A 24,688-nucleotide genomic window follows, 5' to 3' on the forward strand; every position below is an offset into this window, starting at 1 on the left:
TTCGTGACCTTCATTCCTACTTCGAGAAATTTAATCCCCTCGATGACAGCCGTGAACAACGATGAATTGCACAGGAATCCCAATGAAGGTCTATGACGTCAAGAATGAAAAACATAAAACTTGATTGATATGTTCTTGAACGCCTTGACCTCGGACACCTATAAAATGTCACGCTATTGTCACACAAGCTACTAGAGAAGAAAGCCATGCAAAGCGCACATTCTATGTATACCAAAGCTCATTCGCAGTAGAGTTAGGGACGAGCGTGCACTTTATAGAGTGTCTTGTTTTGTACAATAAACGGCCTAGTCAGGTCACTAGAAGACTGGAGTTGGTAACGCGACATGACATATAGGGGCGCTCGACAAATAGGGGAACTTGATTTAGTCGCTTGCCGAAAACTTGACAACCAATGTATATATCAATATTCATTAACATTCGCTACTATTCGTCACTATCCGTCACTATTCGTCACTATTTGCGACTTTTCGCGACTATTCGCAGCATTCGGTGATTATTCGGGTTTTATCATCAGCCGCCGTTGTTAGCTACGCAAGGCTACCTTACTGTATTGATTTCCTGATCGAACACGGTGCTAACTGCAAAAGATATTTCGGAATTCTGGATTTAACGATGGGGTGCCTAATTAGATTATGTCATGACGTAAATGACGATGTTGCAATTTTCACAAAGTTAAGCCTGGTCTTTCCGTGCGGAAATAAAAAGCCCCAAGCCAATTTTAATCCTCGAAAACAACACTATTTCCACTTACAAAACAAACATTTGAATTTCCTTACACTGACTTTCTTTGCCATTTAAAAACTACACATGTGGATCAATCGCCCATTTAAGTGAATAATACTTTCAGTAAGATCACTGACTGTTTTGAAGGAAACATCGTCATGATAGTCATGTTTCAAAAATTGCTTGGGAGCCTTTAGATTACCTTTTTCTTAACGCAAATAAAAATGTTTCTGTGAAGCATCTCTCTTTAGTTTGCATAACCTCATTTTTCTATACTATCTACTCGCTAAGAAATTTTTCAGTTTGTGGCACGCATTTCGTTAGGCCGGTTTGAAAATAAATATAAATGTTATTCACCAGCCTAAGTCGGTCCGTATTATATGTATTATATCAATCAACGATTATATTCAGTAAAACTGAAATTCTTGTGACAAGTTTTCCAACCGAGTAAACTAGATGAATTACCGAGTCACGTGATGATTAATGCGCCCGAAATCAAATGAAGTGCCCATAGCATGGAAGGCAACAATTACAGAAAACCGCAGTGCTGGTAAAATGACCGCGTGCTGAAGAATTGAGAATACTTCGTAAGGCTTTCGACGCATATCTTTTCACGCACTGTGTTTTCATCAACAACGTTAATTTTCTTTAAAGTTTAGCCTTGGGTGAGAAATTTTGAAAAGATTTTCATATCGTAACTGAGCTCTGATAACGACCGTTCCTAGGGGCTAAAAAATTACAAAAAGTCTTGTTTAATTCGTACTTACCTGGTTGCCTGATCTTTGCCTTCCCTACCCACCCCTGATACAAAGTTGAGTTTGATTATGATGCCAGCGCTTTTAGTCCTCGTTTGGCGGGTGGTGAGGTTTGTGAGGAAAGGCCGGGGGGAACAATTATAAGTAGTTTTATGGCCAGCCACAAACTTTTTTTTCTTCACCGATTATGTATTTTTCAGTAGCAAGTAGTTTATATCTGCGTGAGACTTTTTTGGTCCTGTGGATGTTACAGCTGTAAATAAAGATTTATGTTGGTTGGTACTTACAGTCTTCTGAGCCCCTGAAGCCCTTTGAAAACTCCTGAGGGTAAATCCTTTAACTGATTATGGGATAAGTCCCTGTGAACAAGAAATCATCACATCAAATATTAGAACTGCGCTGTTAGATAAAGCTCATAACTTCATATGACTCCTACCGAAGGAAGGTCTCGTTTTATTACGTTTCAAGCGCCCCTCGAATAAATTACCGCCCCCCTCTCCCCTCCTTCCTCACTGTCTCAGATACCAAGAAAACCTGTTTCTATTGCAACTTTATCTATAACTCTTTAACCTTCAACTTCAGCGGAATCAGTACAGGTTAATAGTTTCTAAAAGCACCTTCCTTCCAACGAGCGCCCCTCCTTTTAGCCGAAATTTGAAATAGGCGCTCAGGCGATTATTCGAGGAAGTGCTTTGTATAAAATTGGCTAATTTGGTTTGACAGAAGGGATTTATTATTGAAAATCAATAGGAACTCGCGATGCAACTGTTCAAAATAAAGTTCTTTGATACAAATTCAAGACCCTCTGAATTTATGGATTAACACACCCCCCTCACCCACGACTGCTCAACATAGCTGCGCAATTATTAAATTATTAAAACTTTCCTCAGCCCTTGGCTAGTTTCCAACAGCGAAGCAGTCCTGACGGACAAATTCTAAGAATCAGCTAGTCGTTTCGCCGGATTGCTGATTTAAGCAAACAAGGGACTGCAACTAATATTTCGATAAGGACGGGTCTCAATCAGCCACAATTTAAATACAAATGTATTATGAAGGACGATGTAGTTGCCGGCGGTTTGGATTCTCCAATCTATAATCTCAAATCGCTTCCATTAAAATGTGTAGCTAGATAAATGGCAATCAGTAAAAATGTGAGAAATACTTGCACGAATATAAGTGGCCTACAAAACTTTGTCGGATGTTAACGAGTCTAACCTTTAAAACCTGGCCCAATCTTACGATGGATGTCACTGTCAGTTTACATTCGTACTGCATCCGAACTACTAGTAGAATTGAATTGGTGTCATATTTGTCACATAAACATTGTTTTGAGATGTATCCATTTCATAAAAATACTGAAAATTTATCCTTCTTTGTATATGGATGGGAGTGATTTTATTGATGACGGCGTGAATGATGGTCGAATTAGCGATGCTTCACATTTGCATGTTATTTAAAAATAAAAACAGCGTTATCAGCAATGAAAAGTCTCAAAAAAGTAAGGGGGAAAAAGTTTTCTCGTCCACACTGAAGAACAAAGAAACCAACTCTTGGTTGGTATGAGGGCGAGAGCGACCCGGCATCAGTTGAACAAAAGAAATTGTGAAATTTTTATCATTAAAAAACGATGGGACACAAATGTACATGTCATAGACTACCAGATATAAAAGGAAACTCAGACATGGTCTGATGCTACTCTGGTTTACAGATTTAATGAATGTAACCGAAGAAGTTACAATTCATAGACCCAACGTTTCGACTTTCCTGTCTAATGCCTTCATCAGGGGTGATCTAAACGCTGCAACAAGAGGTACTTTTATATGATCACTAATTAGCGGTCTTTTTTTCTGACGAGGTGTAAATAGGCGTCAGGAAGCAAGCCGCCATCGTCACGATTTAAAGGAGCGTGGGCTGAGTTAATGTACCAAGCCTCCAAACAAAGGCGCTGGTGGTAACGCCGATTAGTGGTGATAATTTTAGAATTATCCCACCCAATTGTATGGTTAGTTAGGCATGTGTGCTCCGATATAGCTGAATATTCTGTTTTGCAAAAGAAAACCGCTTTTTTATGCTTTTATTCGAAACGTTGGGTCTATGAATTGTAACTTCTTCGGTTACATTCATTAAATCTGTAAACCAGAGTAGCATCAAACCATGTCTGATTGTCCCCCTGGTTGCCGTGTGAACTTTAATATATTTTAAAAGGAAACTCTTTTAATTCTCAAACTGCCTTTATTTCATCGAAAAAACCTTGCCAAAAACAAGATAGTTTCAGTAATTAACGCCCAGTGAATGCTCTCACAAAACGTGAAACGTCGACGTGTCAGCAGCACATTACATTGGTAAAAACCAACGAGTTAAAAATAGATGATTCCAGAGTTCTGAGGCTAATGGTTGTAAAACTAAAACCAAGCTCGAATGTATAATTTCAGTTTTCTTAGCGCGAAAAGGTGTCTTGGAAACGGGAAATAACATGAAATGATGTTAAAAAAAGCTGTCCTCTTGTGAACATGGTGAGAGAAATGTGATGAGGAGAGTGTTTTCGCGACTCTTAAAAAAATCCTGTGGTAGGGTGGAGGTAATTTGAACTATACGTGCTTGCCTTAGAACATTGCAGTGATGAAAACCAACGAGTTAAAAGCAGATGAATTCAGAGTCGTTGTAAAACTAAAACCAAACATGAGTGTTTAATTTCAGTTTCATTAGCGCGAAAAGTGTCTTAGAAACGGAAATAACATGAGATGATGTTAAAAAAAAAAAAGCTGTCCTGTTGTGAACATGATGAGAGAAATATGACTAGGAGAATGTTTTCGCGACTTTAAAAAAAATACTGTGGTAGGGCGGATGTAATTTGAACTATACGTGCTTGCCTGGAACTTAATGTTTAGATCATCATAAATACCACATCATGCTATGGACACCTGAACAGCTCATATAAGTTAAATCTTCGTTATTTTTCTGGAAGGTTTATAGTCAGCTAAGAAATTGCAGCAATGTCTATCTTCGCCTTATGCCTGTGGTGAAATAGCAAGTAGAAGAGTTTCCAAAACAACTTGGCAATAAGATTCATTCCACAGAAATAAGAGTCGTATACCATGGCTCCTCGCTAATACGTAACGAAACACGCGGCATACTCAGCAATCTCGCAATAGAAAGTCGTAATAGGGTTAACGTCAGTGGTCAAACGGCAGAAAACTAATCAGTGATTAGGGCCAGATATATTGTAATCGAAAATTTATTATATTATACTCTTGAACGTGACCCCTGAAAACGTAACATCATGCCCAAAACTATGCTCCTGTCCTATAAACTCTCCTACTCCCTTCTCCCTCTCCCTGCCGTCGACGGGTAAAATTAAATTACAAGATGTAAAAGGTGGCTTACTGCAACTTCACGCAAAAGAGATCATGTTATTGGACCAAATTCCTCGGTTACACTTATTTATCTCTTATTGAGTGAGTGAGGTAGTAGCCAGGCCTTTAATAACGTAACCTAGCGACAGAGAAGTAGTAGAAACGGTATTTGAGACGTTTATACTGAAAACAACCCTGTAAACGTTATTGTAAAAGTACTAAAACGCATTTTCACGTATTTACGCTCCAGAATTTTCGTTTTTTAAGTTATGCTCCATCCTCTCTGACTAAAGCAGTATACCCATGATTATGACGACATAGTTTATCTGAGCCTATCTCTGACAAATGAATGAAGGGGGTTAGTTTCTAAAGACACTGTAGTGCTGCATCGGTGGGAGAGTATAGCAGGTAATTTAGTGTTAACAACTGAGTTGAAAACGTAAATTTGCCACCGTAAAGGGCAAAAAAGCTGACGTTTCGGGCGTTAGCCCTTCCCAATCGCTCTGACGCTGTACTGTAAATCACCTCAGTTGAAAGTCTCTCACCGTAAAGTGTGCTATAGTAATTTGTTGCCCCGCTTTGGGTTATTTTCTTTTTATGATTATAAGGTCGATCTTAATTTGACCCCCTCTCTAAGACATTTTTTTATCTAACTGCGGCACAAAGGATGTTTACATTAACCATGAAGCGCACCTTTTCGTGTGGTCAATTGAAGTTATTTCAGTTAAGAAGTCTTTTCCACTAGTTAATACAAAACGATCGAGTTCTGGAGTTGTCGGATACACCGTTCTGAGGAGTTTGAACCATTTTTAAGGCTGACATGGTTCTAGACAGATTTTAAATGAAAATTTTCAACAGTATTGCGCAACGGTCTCAGGCCCAAGATGGCGAACACATAACAAACGCACGGTGTGATTATCATATCTAGTAAAGTCATATCCAGTGAATGGCAACAATCAGTGATCGATTCCAGCAGTTCTACGTTCAGTAAGACTTGAATCTACAAATTGCTTAATTCCGTAAAAGTTGTCTTTTTGATATGCTTTATACACGACAAAAAAGAAATACGATACCTTGTTTATCGATTTCTCTCGCCTTGATGAAACCTGGAATAAGTACCACCTTTTTTTCGCAGAAAATGGAGCATTATTTTTCATTCAAATCTAACCATCAGGATTCAGCAATCCAGAACAACGACCAGACTTTAACCTTTTTCCCACACGAGCGTATATAGTACTCACTTTCTCTCCAGAGGGCATGCAGAAAAGAGACATCTCACGATCATAACTTTCTCAACATTCGGGCCTGCGGCATAAGCTTAACTTTTTGGATTTGGTCTCATTGTCTATCCGATACCAATCCGCAGGAAAGTCTTATTTAAATATAAATCTACTTGTGAAAACACCGTTTCACATATGCGGTTTGGAAGTTGCTCACTCCGAGTAATGGGCTCCTGTTTGTCTGTAAAAGTCCCATTAAAGTAACTGATTGGGAGGCATCCTGGGCTGGGATATTGGGGAAAAAGAGGGAGAGTAAGTGTAGTTGAGGACTATGTAGTAATCATAAAATTCGGTTCGTGGCAAGCGCTTGAAACAGAGAGATCTGAAAGACCTTTAAACCGTTTGACAGTTAATTTTAGGGTTCGTCACAACCATTCAAGAAGCTGGCACGATTTAACCCTGCCCGATCCCGGTAGATTATTTTAAGTCACTCGACGCGAATCTTCGACTCGAGAGCCACGGCAGACAAGTGAACTTGTGAATCCCGTACTGAATCTGTGTTCAATCAAGAAAGTTTGTGGTATTTTGTCGCATTTGCAAACGGGGGCCCTCTGGTTGGAAATCAGGAAAATTTGAACATTTTTGGCGAAAACAATTTTTGAAGAATAAATCTCCCGTTATCTTTCTACATTTGAAATACGTGGTTTGTTTTCACATAAATCCTCTTATGGAATCAAAAATAGCTGTTGTTTGATCCAATGTCCCCCTTATCCCAGAATTCAGTCCAAATTCTAGAATGTTGTCTTTTGAGGCCAGGATGCTAATGTTATCATTTTACAGCCCTGTGGTGTGTGTTTCGTTCAGGGCGAAATGGATTTTGCTGCAGTGGCAAGTGAAACAGTCAAATTTATGGAAATGTATATCATGGAAGCGAAAAAGGCTTGAGAAAATTAACAAAATAGAAGCTAAAAGGGCGAGCAACGCCACCAGAGAACTAAACGTAAACACACTACGTTGGTCGGTATAGGGCTAGGATGATGTTGGGGACGAAGTGATTCCATCGCCAACAGTGTCGGCTTTTTAACGAAAACTGAAAACTTGAGTAGTTCGTGTCACTTCTCTGAATAGAAGTGTAGTGGATATCCTGGGAAAAGCTCAAAGATATCGCTTTGGTGTCAATCCGTCTGGAACACAATTTCTGCAGCTCCTGAGGAGACGTTATGTTCGATTAACATGTGCTTCAGGTAAACTCTTTTAAATTTTCGCACAATATTTTTAATAGGCAGCTAACCAATTGAGGTTTAAACGAGAAAATGATATCTCACTCTTTAAAGTTTAACGTGCAGGGGAATTTGAAGTATCGAAGAGAATCAAATCGTGCCAATCGATGCCTTTTGGACTTGTCATCTTAGCTGGGAATGGCAATGAACTTTACTGAAAGCTATTTGCAACAACTGTGGCTTGTTCACTATGAATATAGAGAGTTTGATTGAGGAGCTGTGTGTAAAATGGTTCCAGAGTCATGAATGAATGTTTTTGAGGTATTACAAAGGCTGTTGCCCAAGTATTGAGATAATAAATGTGCCAAATTGCTGTGGTGATGGAATTGAGTGGTTGTCATTAATTCTATTTTGTCAAAAATAAGAGGAGTTTTGGCATGTTGAACTTTTCTTGAAATGCTTTTGTCACCACGGTGACACCAAAAGTCAAAATCCAATTTTAGTCCATAATTGCCTCCCATAATCTTACATACTGCAGATATAGTCGTGAACCAAATCAATTGGATGTATTTTGTGCTTAATTACTTGAGGTGGCAGAAGATACTTAAAAAATGTTTGATTCTTTGTTGTTGTTGTTAATAACTAACAAAGAATAAACAGATGTGGCCAACCTCACTCATTGGTTGGTATATAGAGTGATCCGCTTACTTCTTGCTAAATTTCAGCTTTTTATGAATGGTTCTAATGATGATTACTGATGATGACTATTTTACTAATGACCTCCTCTTCTGATGGATTCCAACCAGAGTGTCCCCTCAATATTGAGCTTATCATGTTTTGATGGCTCACAGTTAAACTCCATCAAGGCATTCATTAACTGGTTTGTAACATTCTAAGTCAAATAAGGACTTCCTGTGCATGTGAAATGCCACAATGATTTTTACAGTTGACATCAGCTTTAACCCTTTAACTCCCAAGATCTCATAAGTAATTCTTACTGTCTGCCATATAGTTCTTCTGATGTTAGTTTTGAGAATTTGGTATTGGATCAACCAGTAATCCCCTAATTAATATTTTCCTTTATTCTCATCACTTGTCTGCTTAATATTGTATTGATATTGTAAGGAGTAATTCTGTCTTGGTCACACATGGGAGTTAAAGGTTTATTATGAAGCTGTTCTCTCAGTTTGAATTCAACATGCATGGCAACACTAAACAAAAGTGGAATACAAATTTATATCAGGCACCTCTTGATATGTACATACTTGTATCACCAAGGTCTGAACTCCAATCGGTTTGAACAAATCAGTTAAATATTGACTGTGGGTCTTTTAAGTTGTGCATCAGTAATTTAAGTTGTTAAAACCATCTATATTAATAGTATCTTTAAAATCCATTGACTTGATTAGAAAGTGATAGGGAGGTGTTGCCTGTAATTTTTGGTGGCTTCAATTGTGAACAAACAGGTTTAACCATTTTGTTAACTAATTTTCTGATCTTTAAATATAGGTTGGTTCAACTCTCCTAACAAATGTCTGTATGATATTATCACTACCACTGCTGGCAGCACATAATTATGTGACATTGTACTGGGTACACTTCATGGTTGGATCATGGCTGTAATTTATGGTACAGGTGTCTAAAGGTTTGTAATTGACACACCTATGCTATGTCACACTGTGTATATTTAGAAAGACAACAATCCTTAGCCTTGCAACCAGGAGCAAGGTGAGCCAGGCTTACATATTCTGAGAGTGTCTTTATAGTTTGACATCATCTTCTCAAGTTTCTGAGTGGCTTTTCAGAACACTTGTGTAGAAGGAATTAGAAGAAGGAGTACTGCACTCAATGAGTAGTGTGGTTCCTCCTCCCAAAGTTTCTTCTATAAACATGTTTGGCTTCCGAGGCTAAACTATTTTAGGTGTTAATGTACATGTACCTTTTTCATGGGAGCTGTGAAATGTTTTGAAATGTATTAAATTTTGCTGGTGATTGCTCCTATACACAGACATTTAATCATTTAATGCCAATACCTTAATTTTCATTGATGTCACTTTCTTTAAGTAGAAGGAGAAGAGTGAAATGCTTTGGATCATACCATGATGACTTGTGCATTTTGTCAATAACAACAACAACTAGCTTCATTACCAAATTGAGAAGTTAAACTTAATTTGCACACATAATATATTAATACAAAAAAAGGTAACATTTACTCAGAATAACTGAAAAGCTAATCCAGCTGAGTAAAAGTAAATAATGTTTAAATATAGGATGTAGGTTGGCACTAAAGCTCGAGCAAAGCAAATTATTGGTTAAAAAAAAAGAGGACAAAAAATAAATTTTAAAAAATCAGATAACATTACAACTCCATAGCGGATTAAATGTGAACCTCAAAAATTGAGGTTATTAAGTATTCATATATTTAGGCTATCGTTCTTTCTCATTACTTATTCATTCCGATGAGTTTGACGACATGCCGGCATGCTTCCGAAGATCGTGATGAGCGCAACTTCTTTGATGTAGGTGAGATATTTTTCTTTTGTTAACAGATGAAATAAACTCTCCCGGGAATCTGCTTGATTGATGTCTAATAATTGCTACGCATTCCGGTGTGTTGGGCAACGTGTCAAAGATACAACCTCGGATCAAACCCAAGCACTTATCAGCTTACATGTCTTTTCAAGTAGAAGTAAACATTGCATGCGCCGCGCGCCCCCAAACGGAGCTCGCGTATTTTAACAAAGTACGGTATTTGCGATGTGAAGTTAAGAGAACAAGCGGTATAAATATACCATATAGATTTTAAACAGGGTTCTTAAATCATTGAGAACTTGCTTTGTTGCTTTCTAAGATATTTATCCGGTGGAAAAAATAAAAGTACGAGTAATGAGTATAATAAATTAATAAAATACGTTGTAGAGTTTTCAATGCATGTAATGACTCGAAACAAACCCCCCTTGACAACAAGCAAGACACGACACGCAATTGGTTGCTTCTTGATAATAGTTCATTCACAATTTGTAAACATCCGTTCGCGTTCCACGCCGCAAGGACAAAATTCAGCTGAGGCGATCTGCCGATCTGCCGATCTACAATTTCTTCTGGTTAGTTATGTTGCAAAATCAGGGTGTTGAGTTTGAACCGCCAGCGCGCGAACACGAGCACTATTTATGACACGCAATATTTACATAATTAAGAAGTAGTTTAATTCAAGTACAATCATTCGGACCAAAACAAAACGATCGGCGCTCGAAATGATAAACTATTTTCGCTTTTGCTCTTCGCAGTGATTACAACAACTCGTCCAAGATCCATTTTTAAATCTTTTGCGACGCTCTTTAATCCTAAAAACATATTAAGGCTAAAAATACACCGTGAATAAAAACTAAATCCCTTCAAATGATTGCAGTTAATCGATGTCGAGTTCATTCATCTCAAGACAATGTAAACAAAAGGATACAAGATCACAAGTCTGTTCGCGCAAGGTAGCTTAATTACACTATTGTCCAAGTCTTTTGAAGTACCTTCCGCAGTTCCTTTGGTCTTCTTCCAAAATATCTCACCTTTTTCGAAACGAATAAAACCGACACGTTTTCGGCAGCCACCGAAAGCAATGCCCAAAGGAATAAACCGAGCCTTCGAGGTAAAAAATCCAGCGGTCTCACCCATTTCAGAAAGTCACATTTAATCCGCTATGGAGTTGTAATGAAGAAAAAAGAAAAAGAAGAAGAAGAGACCAGTTGAAAACTCATGAACAGTAAGACTGTAAGATGTTTAATTTGACTTTGTTTTTAAATGTTTTAAGGGGGAGGTGTTTAATGCTTTCGTCAAGGTGATTCCAAACATTTACAGCTGCGAAGCGAATGTTGAATTTACCATAGTTCAATTCCATTAATTTGTTGACTAAAGCCAGAAAGCTGGCTTGGGACAAAATGTTACCTTTCAAGGGTAAACAATATACTGCAAGTATTGTGTCAAAAGAGGTGAGCAGTCTGGATCAGTGTAGGAAGTTGAGTGATAAAGCTGCTACATGAAATACATGTACCTATATCAGTCTCTTGGTCAGCTGGCAGTTCATATTCTTTCTCCCATGTGAGCAATACAGATCGCTGTCTTAGTAAAGAAGAGAGAATACACCTTTTTTTCTAATCATAGTAACAACCAAGGGGAAAATTTGTGAATTTCATTTAGGATGTTGTGCATGCATTCTTCCAATCTTATTGCCTGGTAAGAAAATGTTGGGTTTTTTTCCCAACTAGAAAATTAATTGTTGTTAACATCATCAAAATGACAGCAACCTATCTTTTAAACCATTCAATTTCAAAGTTTTCATTGACTTGTGTTGCTGAGAGCTACTTGTAACTTTAGCCAAGGTAAATGAACTAGCTTATTTCATGACTGAATATTAGACTTGTGTTCAATTTTGTTGAATTGTGCGTATAGCTGAGTGCTTAGGATGTGTCTTGCCTCTAAGCCAGCCAAACCACACCACTTATTTTTACATTATTTTTGCAGTTTTTTTGCCTGAATTTTCTTTCCAGCAACAGGAGAAATTACTAGTAACTCTAAAGTAAATCCAATCATACATGATTCAGAGGACAATTTTGATATTACATAATAATATTACTAAAAGACAGAAAGCTTTTTGTTTTGTGAAAATGACTGCATTCCATTCATTTTTTCTCTGACAGTGAATGTTCTTTATTCCTGTCCTGAAGTCATTTTATAAAATGGAGTACAGTTTACAGCTTGTGATTTAATGATAAGCTGTCCAAGACTGGGGTAAAAAATTAATGTTGCTCACAAGTGATATTCAACTTTCATTCATACCAGCTTAATGGCTTCTTTGTAATTCCACTTGAAATAAGATGGTGGCAAATGCAATTAATTGTTGAAATACGAAACACAGTGGCTGTCTTTAGTCAATGGAAATGATGGTGGAGGCTTGTAGTTTGTATCTTGATATTGGTCTTAATAAAAAATAATGGTGTAAAAGACATTTTCTTCTTGGGCAAATGAAAATAAAAACTTATTCAAATTTTGCACCAGTCTGTGGGTTGTTGTTTTTTATTTCAGTTGAATATCGTAAAGCATTTTCTTCTCTTTGTTAAAAGATCAGTAACATTTTGAGTCTATTAGTTTGAGAAATAGTACTGTGTTTTAATTTGCCATTATCATTTTGTATGCTGTATGTAAAAATTGTGTTCAACAGGAAGTTACAATTAAACCAATATATGTTTCTCTTGATCATCCAATAGGGTTTTTTTCTTAATGAATGATATGATACTGATGTTATCAATAGTACATGCTGATATTGTCCAACAGGTAGCTACTACATGTAAGTTCAATGAGTGATTTTGACTAAAAATAATAAAATGCAGTATACCCTCATATATCTCTGTTCACTTCCTATTTAGCACTAGTCTCAAATCATCAACTTGCATACCTCAAAAGCTACTGGTGCATGTATGCATACCTTTTCCTTTCCAAACACAATAAGGATTTGAATTAAGAAACATAATTCCAGTCTCTTTATGTATCTGGTGTTATTTGACAATCCTTTAAAAATCATTGTGACCCTTTACTTCTAGGAACTGAAGCATCCTCATGAACATCATCGTGTATACAACAAGAGTTTAACTGATGTGTGGCTGAAACTGTTATATCATTGCATTATTTTCTTAGTATTTTTTGTTGTATGGAAAATGAATGATTAATAAAGAGTTTATAAATGACATTGGCCTGCAGCAGTCGTGGTAGCCATGATTTCTTTTATCATTCACAACAGTACTGTTAACAAGCTTTCATTTGTAAGGCTGGCTTCTTGATGGAATTTTTTTGTACTGTTCTTAAGAAGTGTTTTATAAATTGGGCTTTCCTCAAGCTGCCAGGGTGTGGCAGTCAAATCTACTGAAAAAATTCTTGAACTTATCAACAAAAATCATTAATCATTAGTCAAATTTGCAGAAAGGTGTATTATGGAAGCGAGAAAGGCTTGAGATTTTTAACAAAATAGAAGTTAAAAGGGCGAGCAACGCCACCAGAGAACTAAACTTAAACACATTACGTTGGTCGGTATAGGGTTAAGATGATGTTGGGGACGATTGAAGTTCATACCAATTTTTGGATAGAATTATAATAAATGACCTGGGAAAAGCTGAAAAATGTCGCCTTGCTGTCACTTCATGAGGAACACAATTTCTGCAGTTCCTTAGGAGATGTTTGATTTAACATATGCCTCAGGTAAACTCTTTCTAATTTTCGCACAATATTTTAATTAGATAGCTAACCCACTGAGATTTAAACGAGAAAATAATAGGTCATTCTTTTAAATTTACCATGCAGTGAATTTGAAGTATCGAAGAGCACAGTTATTAGAATCAAATTGTGACAATCGATGCCAAATTGGACTTGTCAACTCATCTGGGAATGACAACAAACTTCACCTGAAAGCTTTTTGCAAAACCTGTGGCTTGTTCACTATGAAAGAGAGTTTGAGTGAGGAGCAGTGTGTGTAATGGTTCCAGATTCATCATTGTTTTTTAAAGCTAATGGCTTCTGCCCAAATATGGAGGTTAAATGTTTCATTAGGTACATGTACACAAGGATGAATTCTGATTGAAATTCAAAGGCTCTTTTAAGCTCAGTTTAGAGTATTTAGAATGCCTGTGACACTTGACACCATAATGAAAATCTAAAAACCGCTGACCAAGGATGTCACCAAAAAACATCCTGGTGAGGGTGTCAAAATTATTTCTCACTCAACATATTGTGCAGCAAGGAAACGAAATTCCAATTTTTTCAAAAATAATTGGAGTCTTGAGATGTTGAACTTTTCGTGAAATGTTTTGTTACCATGGTAACATCAAAAGTCAAAACCTAATTTTGGTCTATACTTGCATATCACTACATTATCATCTTATGTAGATATAGCCATGAACTAAACCAATTGGATGTATTTTGTCCTTATTATCACTTGAGGGGAAAGAAGATACTTAAAAAATGTTTGATTCTTTGTTGTTATTGTTAATAATTAATAAAGAATAAACGGATGTGGCCAACCTCACTCATTGGTTGGTATGTAGAGTGGTCCACTTCTTGCTAAATTTGAGAATGGTTCTGATGATGATTACTGATGATGACTATTTTACTAATGACCTCTTCTTTTGATGGATTCCAACCACAGGGCCCCTAGATATTGAGCTATCTTTGGACAGCTCACAGTTAAACCCCTTCAAGGCCTTCATTGATTGGTTTGTAAAATTCTAAGTCAAGTATGGACTTCCTGTGCAGTACATGTGAGATGCCAAAATTATTTTTACTGTCGACATCAGTTTTAGCTACAATAAAACTGTACTCTGTTTGAATTCAACACCCGTGGCATCACTTAACAAGTGATTGATCATACCATAATGACTTGAGTATTTTGTCAGATTTATTGATAAGCAATTCAAGACTGGGGTAAAAATATTGCTCACAAGTGATATTTAACTTTCATGCATATTAGCTTGAAGGCTTCTTTGTAATTCAACTTGAAATAAGAAGGTGGCAAATACAATTAATTGTTGAAATACAAAACACAGTTACTGTCTTTAGTCATTGAAAATGATTGTGAAGGCTTATATTTTGTATCTTGATATCATTCTAAATAAAAAGTAATGGTGTAAGAGACATTTTCTCCTCAGGCAAATTGAAATAGGAACTTATTCAAATTTTGCACCAATCTAAGAGTTGTTGTATTTTTTGTGTGTGTCATTTGAATGACATAAATTGCTTCTTTCTCTTTGTTAAAAATCAGAAGTATTTTGAGTCTATTAGTTTGAGAAATTAAAGTGCTATGTTTTAATTTGCCATTATCATTTTGTATGCTGTATGTATTTGTGTTGAACAGGAGATTGCAATCAAACCTATATGTGTTTCTCTTGATCATCCAATAGGGTTTTTTTCTTAATGAATAATATGATGATACTGATGTTATTAATTATCCAACGGATAGCTACTAAGCTCAATGATTGATTTAGACTAAAAAATATTAAATGCTGTATACCCAAGGTATCTATGTTCACTTCCTATTTAGCATCAATCTCAAATCACTGTTATCATGAAACTGTTATTTTCTTAGTATTTTGTTATATCAATAGCTATGGCAAATGAATGATTAATAAAGAGTTAATCGATGACATTGGCCAGCAGCAGTCTTGGTAGCCATGATTCCTTTTATCATTCATAACTGGTAACAAGCTTTCATTTATAAAGCCGGCTTCTTAATGGAATTTTTGTATTTCTTTCAAGATGTGTCAAGGTGTCAGGGTGTGGCAGTCAAATCAATTAAAAAAAATTCTTGAACTTATTAATAAAAATCATTTATCATGATTTTTTTTTCTTTTGTTCACTCATTTACTACCTAGTGCCTTAATCAGGGGTGATATAATCACTGCAACAAAAGGTCCTTATTTATGCTCAAATCAATCAAATTTACTCTCTAGATCTAAAATCGCCAAAATAGCTGGTTCGTTTTAAAACACCAAGCGATGTTTTGAGTTCTAAGATCTACTGCAAAATTAATACACTTTCAGTAAGTCTTTGCAAGTCCGTTGAATGTTGGACATTTCCATTGTAAGTTGCACAACAGAAACCAAGGGAATTCCATAGCAAGAATAAACGCAAAATTAAACCCCCTTGTGTCTGATTAAAGTGTCTCATTTGACTTCTGTTTTTCGGTGGAAGAAAGACAAGATTTGCACGTCCACGCCATTGCAGCAGACAAACGAACTGACTCTCACAAATTACCTTGACGCCTGTTCAATTTAACCTCTATCTTTACGCAAATAAAACTTTTTCGGTGAAGCCTCCTTCTTTACTCTGTTCTTTATCATGATGCTATCTACGCGCTAAAACGTTTTTCAGTTTATGAAGAATCTCCGTAATTACAGCCCTAAGAAGTCTTGTGTTATCGCGTTTTAACTGCCCCGCCCTCCCCCCCCCGAATAACTTCCTGTCCCCTCCCCCCTCGCCCCAACTGTCTATCCCTCACTTTCTTAGATAGGAAGAAAATCTGTTTCTTTGCTACTTTATCTATAACTATAACGTTTGAACTACAGCGGAATTAGTACAAATTAATAGTTTCTTAATAAGCGTCCCCCTAGATTAAGCGCCCGTCTTCCAATAAGCGCCCGTCTTCCAATAAGCGCCCGTCTTCCAATAAGCGCCCGTCTTCCAATAAGCGCCCCTCCTTTGTAAATAGGCGCCTGGGGGATGATTGTGCGAGGAAATCCGTTGAATAAAATTGATTGATAAGGTTTGGCAAAAGCTTTTTTTTTGCTAAAAATCAAGTGAGATTCGCGATGCAACTGGTCAAGATAAAATTCTGTGATAGAAATATTACATCTTGCTGTATGTGGACCAGCCAGTTTCGCTTATCACCCCTCCCTCCCCCCCTCCCCTTCACCCACCACTGTTCTACACAGCTGTGCAAATAAGTCATTTGAGACTGTATCATCATTTATTGTTTTTTTAGAGGGCACGGTAACGAATCTTGCAATCTGATTGGTTCTTTACCCGGTCAGTATTTTCCTATCTCTGCCCACGGGCCACGGTAACGCTTTCGTGAGTCGCCGAGTACATCCCAACTTTCGTTGTCATTTTTCATAAATATACCTCGTTTTCCGGCTGGGCAGTATTTTAAAGCAAACAAGTCGGTCACTACCTCAAGCCGATAAATAACTTATGAATCTTCTCTTTTCTTGCTATCAAATCACTTTGGTTGACAGAAAAATATTGGTTTCAGAATGAATTTGTATAAACAATAGTGTCATTACGTTGGTTGACAAGCGGCCTAAAAACCTTCTGCAATTAATTTTAATCGTTCACAAAAAGTACCCAGAAAGTTGGAACGTGAGGTATTTGGCAACAGTTAAACTGAACGATGGAACTTTCATTCATTTAATATCTGAATTTTCTCGAGCAATTTGTTCATAGTGGAAGAGCGAGCGAAGTTTTAATTTAAGTTCTACAACAAATATACGCTCCTGGTGAGTCTTTCCAATTCAGTTCAATTTGGACATTTGTACCTTAAATTGCACAACAGAAATTGAAGGAATTTTTTGAGAAAAGGCCGCATTACATTCCCTTGTGTCTCGTTGGAGTGTGCCGTTCGAATTTAGTTTTTGTGAAGGAAAGATCAGAGTTGAACACGCCATTACAGCAAACAAACGAGCAAACTCTCACAACTTCAAAATAAAAAGATTGAATGTACTCACAATTACTTTCCTCGCCGTTTACTTAATGAACAGAGGTAAATCTTCGTACATGAATGAATCGTCGATGAGAGTGATCATAGTGAATAATACTTTCCGTTAGATCATTAACTGATTTTGAAGAAAACATTGTCGTGACAGTCCTTGCCAAACTAGTTCTGTTGGTTTTCAAATGTTCCTTCGCTTTTTTTTTTCTTGCGCGCTCTCTAATTGACAGGTGTCAGATTGTGACAGAAACTTGTAAAAATAATGTTTCAAAGTTTGTTTGAAAGCCTTTTAAATCACCTTTATCGTTACGGAAATGAAAATGTTTCGCTGAGGCATCTCTCTTAAATTTGCATCACCTCTATTTTAACTACCATTTACCCACTAAAAAATTTGTTCAGTTTATGGAAGATCTTGCCGTATTTACGGCCATAAATCATTCGGGTTCTTTCGGAAAGAATTTCGTCAAGTTTTAAAACAATAAATATGTTATTTACCGGCTAAGGGTCGGTCCGTATGGTGAAAAACTGTGACCTCGGTCTTGAAAATGCTGCCCTCGGCCTACGGCCTCGGGCAGTATTTTCAAGACCTTGGTCACAGTTTTTCACCATACGGACCTCCCAGCCGGCAAATAACATATATGTATTGACTGTCATCTTCAATTTCACAAGCCACCTCCTCCTCCGTTAGAAATTTTATCACAGCCACTTTCAATATTGCGATTACAAACCAATCGATATACCTTTTGTTTTCTCCAAAGAAAATAAGGCATAATCTTACCAAAGATAAGACAATGAATTTTTAGATAAACTGAAACTTTTCAGACATTGGTCTATTGATCTGTGTTTATTCTCCGGTACGTGGGTTATTATGTTTGTCTGTAGATAAATATGCCCAGCCTGCAAAATTGATTCTTAATGGTCCTAGTGAGTTAAGTATATCACCATAACGCGAAATATAATCTGGGAGGAAAAAATTTGGTTTTTCCGCCATTAGGCTTACGGAAATAACTAACGAGTTCATCATGGCACTTTTCGAATGAAACGAAATCCAAACTCCACTGTTTAATTTCAATTTCCTAAGCGCGACAAAGTGACTTAAAAACGGCAAACAGCATGAGATGTTGGTACAAAAACTGTCCCTTGGTTAATTCGATAATAGAAATAGGACAAAGAGAAAAATCTCCAAACCGTCTTCAAAGAAAATTGCGGTAGTGCTCGGGTAATATGAACTACCTGCTAAGTTGAGCTTAGATGAAGGGAGCCTAAATTCGGCGACAAAGTCATCGCCCCTGTGGAAATTCGCTATAATTTGTTGGCGAAAACTTCCACTGAGTTTTTGGTTTCCCTGATAGATATTGGCCTTGTCTTGAATCGCTTAGAACTGAGATTTTTCTTTAGCCCTTTGTTTCTCTATGTCATAAAGAGGGAAAAGCAGAAGAGCTAAAAAATTAGCTAAATGAACAGTCACCTAAAGCGGGGTGGGTTTGTTTTCAGTAAATGCTAGTTCAGATTTTTAATTTGAGGGTGCAACCGTTCATTTCTATACAAATCCTTATATTTCGCTAACCACACAACGTAAACATAATTGCAAATTTAAGGAGCTTATACCATCTAAGGCCTACCAGTCCGAAAATTCCCTGAGACTTAGAATTGATTGTGGCGAGCTTCTGAAATAGACAGATTTCTTAAAGACGTTTAAAACATTGGACGCTTAAAATTGAGTTGCTCTTGGGACGGTTGGCGGTAAAAATTTATCGCTTTGACGGTTGACTTTTCGCTTCTTAGCTTTCATTCCTCCATGGCTCCTCCATTCAATTTAATTTTATCGAAATTGCTTCTAAAATGGCCGTAGGCTTTTTGCCAAATTTTTTCCAATTAGGTTGAGACATACCTCTGATTTAAATATTGGAATTAAAAAAGGTGGGGCACCGTACTCGTTTATCAGAAAATCACGATTTACATCATAAGCGAGCTTTCCGACAAATAATTGTCTCCATTTTGTTAAATTTCTCGCGCTACTCACGCGTGAAAATCATACGCAATAATGATGTAGAGTGTAATACAAAGGAATCACCTTGAGGATTCAATCAAGGATCAGTCGTTGTTTCGCGAGCTTTAAACGAATTTTTGCGTTTTACTTGTTCTGTAAAACGCAGAAAACCTTTTAAATCTTTATTATCTGATATGTCTTACATCATTGAGAATATACGCTTAAGTGAACTGCGACCTTCAGGCAATCTTTGGCATCATCCACACCCTTCTTTAAGTACGTTTTAATTACATTAGATTCCTCCTCTGAGTTATTTCTAGAAACATCTTTCTTGTCTCCTTGACTTTTTTAAAAGCGTTTTTTTGTTTGCCCTTTGCACTCTGGTAAGTAGTGATCGGTATTCGTCGATCTAAATTCTTATCAGCTCTGAATCTTTCATTTTCGCCACTTTGATTGGTTTCCTCGTTATCACATCAGTGAAAGATTGTGGTAATTACAAAAGTAGCAATAAACCGAATATTCGAGCTATTTAAGAGGCTATAAGTTGACAATTGAATGAGCGTTGGCCCTTCGTCAGAGCGATTGACGAAGGGCTAACGCTCGAAACGTAAGCTTTTAAACTGTTTGCGGTGGCCAATTTACGTCATCAACTCAGCTGATAATGCTAAATTACTCGGATATGATGACAAGCCAGTTGTGGTACATTGCTTTGAAGTTCTCCATTTGTATAAATGATCGAAATCAACAATTAATTGGTTTAAGTCCTGTACTTGTTTGAAATAATTTATGGAGAATCTAATCTAAAATTCATTCTATTCATTCTATATATATATTATGTTCTTTTCTTGACATACAAACGAACAGCCCTACTTACAGTGTAAAGTCAGCACCTCCAACCACTGTGAAAGCTCCTTCTGATATTTCCTCTAATTGGTTGTAGGAAAGATCCCTACAACCATCAAATCACCAAAATAAAGCGTTAGCTTAGATCTGTTTGGTGACGCCGGGCGGAATTTTATTTTTTTCTTTATTAGTTCACCATGACGCCACTTTGCCATATTAAGACAGCGGAGCGCGAAAAAGATGCGACTGTATTTCACTGCAGACCAGGGGAAATACGAACAGATAACGGAGCAACAAAATGGCTGGGCGGAACGATCCAAAATATTATTATTTTTCCATTTTCTTGGGCTTTCCCTTTTTAATTCTTTACTTCCCGTGATTGACCAGAACAGAATTTCTCCTTACAATATCAATACATTATCAAGCAGTCAAAAGCTGAGAATAAAGAAAAATAATAATGAGGGGATTATTAGTTGATTGGATACCAAATCCTCCAAACCGTAAACTAACATCATAAGAATTGTACAGAATACAGCAAGGAGAACTATTAATAATAATAATAATAATAATAATAGTAATAATAATAATAATAGTGGCAAAGTTCCATTAAGTATTAGTTGTTGCCTCGATAGCGACGTCCCAAATGTTGACAACAAGGACAACGCAAACAACTACGGCAATAAATAATTGGACTGAAATAAATTGCGATTATTGCGCAAAGACCAATGAAATGAAACTTATGGCTGGTTTTAAGGCTTAGAGACATTCTGCATGTGTGTCAAACTAAGTATCTTGCAGGAAAGGGATTATCGTGAACTCGCCTCATTGCAAGTTCGCCCCCTATTACCTTTTCGAGTTCGCCGCCCAACGTAAAAAAGTTCGCCCCACCTTTAACAGTTTACCAAATCTTTCGACCTTTTTCCATACCACAGAACCATACTTTTTTCATGTCGAAATAATTATATTTTTGCGACCAAGATGATTTTTTCACATGCAAATCCTAGCTTAGGGTTAAAAAATGTACAACTTTTTGCATGAGTAATGCAAAGCCGCTACGTTAGTCTTAATCTAACGAGTTTCACACAGTTTTGTCCTTTTTTGTGCAGTAACATTTAAGAAATAATTATCTCACCCAACCTTCGATCTTCCCACTGGCCCAAAAACTTCACGGCATTACAAACCAGTTTAATGATTTAGGGGAGAATTGTTAAAGTTTTATTTTAGCACCCTACACAAATAGGCGCCCCTATTCTACTTCAGTGATAGAAACTGTTACAGTGAGATCAAACGTGGTTCATCTTCGTTTAACTGCTCACTTACAGCCTCGTTACCAAACAGTGACTTTCGTCTCAGTCTCTCAACTATTATGTCCGTGTGAGTGCACACCTCCATTAAATGAATGATCTCGTCTTAAAATTTTGCGTCGATCGCCTGGCCTTTTGTTTTAGCCAGGAGAGATGCAGGGACAACAGGTCCGTTTTTCAGTTTTCTTGATACTTTTTAGATAAACGTCAAAGTGTTTTTTTATATATTCTGCTGATTCGTTAAAGAATATGTGCCCTGTCCCTAGTAAGCGCCCTGTTTCGATAAAGCGCCCTCCCTTTAGGTAGCCAAAGTTAATAAGCGCCCCGGGCGCTAAATCGACTTATCAATAAAGGGCAAAATTACTGAGCGCTGATTGGTTGAGAGAGAGGGCATTTTTTTCTTAATCGAGGGCATTTTTAGTAATCAAGAGAGGGCATGATTACCTGTTAATGATTGGCTAATCCGTTGCATAGCAACCGTTCGTTATCTTGAAATTTGTTATCAAGTTTTTGTTGCAACAATGGCTTGTCGTTTTATTGAAGCGGACGACGAATTAATTGAACTTTTGAAATGCGAAAGTCACTACATAGTTTTGGAGAATAAAATTTCATTGAATCGATTGATCAGTTCAATTTGATTGATGATTTGCCGTAGCGCTAAACAGGCTTCCCAGATAAAAATAGACTGCGCGCGTGATTTTCCTTCGTATAAATTTTGCCCTTTATTGATAAACAAGTAATCCCATGAGACCTCGTACTATTAAGGATTAACTGCACTTGAGTTTTCAAAATTTTGGAAAATTTTGAAAACTCTCGTGCAATTAATCCTTAATAGTACTTGGCCTCATGTGATTACCTATACTAATTACGATATATAATTCTGGCTTCTTATTGCTGAACTTCACATCCTTCTCCCGCATGAAAAACTCCAAATTCCTGCGATGGTCCGCATCAACTGTGCCAACATTATATGCGCTTCCACTTCACACTGGGATTCTTGGTGAAGAAGGTTGTCAAATATCTCACTTACGAAGTGAAAGACGATATCTGAGGGCAGCGATAACGACCATACAGGATAACGAAGTTCGTTCGCATGTTACTCTTGTTTTGTGACCAAGTTCTAAAATGCTGATGCAAAGGCATGTGTAAGCTTTCCTGAACTTACGCGCCTCCAATAAGTCGATGGGGCATTGCAAACGCGCAGTTATCCGGACTTCTTTTCCGCCGGTCGCCATAATGAGAGTCACTAAGTCAGATGGCTTATCAACAGGACGCATGACAATTGGCAACATCGAAAAAAAACTCTTATATAGACAGTCACCAAGTTTATCTCCTTGCTTGAATTGAGGCAAAGCACAATTTTCAAAAACTCTTTCAAGACTTTTTCTTCCCACCGCCGGTCACATTGCCGGGTTGTGGGACTTACGATTGGTAGAGTGCGGGTGGCAAAAGATTTTTTAACATAGAGTGAGAGCAATTTTTCATTTCCCCCATGACTACAAGTTCCTCTGAACTAGGGAAAGTGGTGACCACTCCGAGCCATCTTCTCCAATCGAATGCTTAAAGAGGAGGACTTCATAATAGATTTCCCATATCCGAAGGTGACATGATTTTAAATCAACACTTGTCTTGCCTAGTTTCCAATTCTCCCCGATATCTCCTTTTCGCCTCTTGAATATAACGGAGGCATAATGTAGTGAAATGTCGTAGAAGGCGAAACCTCTGACGGCGGGAGGCCTCGGTTCGAACCGGAGCTTTCTACGCTATAAAACTCATTTGTACTCAGCTTTTTTGAGTAAATTTTGAACTATTCAACCAAGAGATATAACTTGACAACATTACGTCACAGAGAGTAAACCACACAAAGAAGTTCACCTATCAAGGTTTTAGTCTCATTGATTTGATACCAAATAAAGAACGTGTGACAAAAAAAAAAACATCACACTAGTCACCTACACAGGCTATAACAGTTGAGGCTAGGAATAAAGTCGAGCAAATAACAACTTAAAGCTGATTCAGCTATTTTATGAAAAACAAAGCTTCAGAAAACTGAGACATGTTATGTCCGTTTAAATGTTTCGTACAAAGGACTAGATGAAAACAGTGCATCATGAAAGATTCTCGAGTTCTATTTAACCTTAAAAATGACTTTGAACGGGCTAATACTTATGAGTTTATGAGATACTTTGAGGCTATCTTTGGATTATTATTATCTTTTTTTTATCATGAAGGTTTAATTACGACTTCCCATTAAAAATCGTCTATTCATTCCTCAATAAATTCCTAAGGATGTTGACGCTTTAATAACGTCTGGTTGGATGAACATTAAATTTGCATTCTTCTAGGGAATAAGCAGACAAATGAAACTCCTGTAAAGTCTTCCTTGGCACGTTCCAAGTCCAGTTACTTCTCATTAATCAAGAAATAATTGACTAATATTTGCCCTGTGACCGTTAGACAGTCAGCTCAGGGGCGTGAATTTCTCCGCCCCACCCCTCACCCCCTCGAAGTAAGATTCCTCGGTTAAGCGCTTGCATAATCAATTTCATCTCCATTCCATCACCGAGAGCGACAATTTTGCTATCTAAATTTCTATTTCTCTTGAGCATCCCGTCATGATGCTCGACTAATGGCGTTCACGAAGTCATTTTGTTTCCGTCCGTGACGCCGCACTTTCCACAAATTTTAGTGCCTGGTGTACGTTGTGGTGATTATTGGGGAACAAAAGTTGGGGTCACATGATGAGCCTCATTCGACATGATCAAGTTAAATTAAGGTCAAAAAGATGTTTGAAAAAACAATTTTGCTTAAGGTAACAGTAGAATCAAGAGTATGATACCAACTGAGCTGACGTGAACTTTCAAGATCTAAACGAAATAGTCTAAGCTGCTGTTACTTTAAATCAAAAGACCTTGTATCATGACAGACGGATCAAAATCAACCAAAAAAGACAGATGAAATGTTATAGATCTGAAAATCAAACGATAGACATCACGGAGCTGACCAATTATAAATA

General features: G+C 37.2%; 2 long non-coding RNA genes and 1 pseudogene across 3 annotated transcripts in view; 2 read left to right on the plus strand and 1 right to left on the minus strand.

Annotated features, from left to right (window-relative positions):
• Positions 1 to 24,688, plus strand: part of LOC149050645 (uncharacterized) — a 404,897-nt pseudogene that overhangs the window by 189,719 nt on the left and 190,490 nt on the right. The gene's annotated exons all lie outside the window — the stretch shown is intronic.
• LOC149050662 (uncharacterized) lies at positions 10,479 to 10,890 on the minus strand. Its single transcript, XR_016184350.1, has 2 exons — positions 10,753 to 10,890; positions 10,479 to 10,636 (listed from the first exon to the last, which is right to left on the minus strand). It is a non-coding gene; the product is annotated as an uncharacterized LOC149050662 (long non-coding RNA).
• On the plus strand, positions 10,942 to 15,466 carry LOC149050663 (uncharacterized). Its single transcript, XR_016184344.1, has 2 exons — positions 10,942 to 13,535; positions 14,479 to 15,466. It is a non-coding gene; the product is annotated as an uncharacterized LOC149050663 (long non-coding RNA).

Source organism: Pocillopora damicornis, chromosome 2 (genome assembly GCF_964200805.1).
Source record: "Pocillopora damicornis chromosome 2, jaPocDami1.2, whole genome shotgun sequence".
Taxonomy (NCBI): domain Eukaryota; kingdom Metazoa; phylum Cnidaria; class Anthozoa; order Scleractinia; family Pocilloporidae; genus Pocillopora; species Pocillopora damicornis.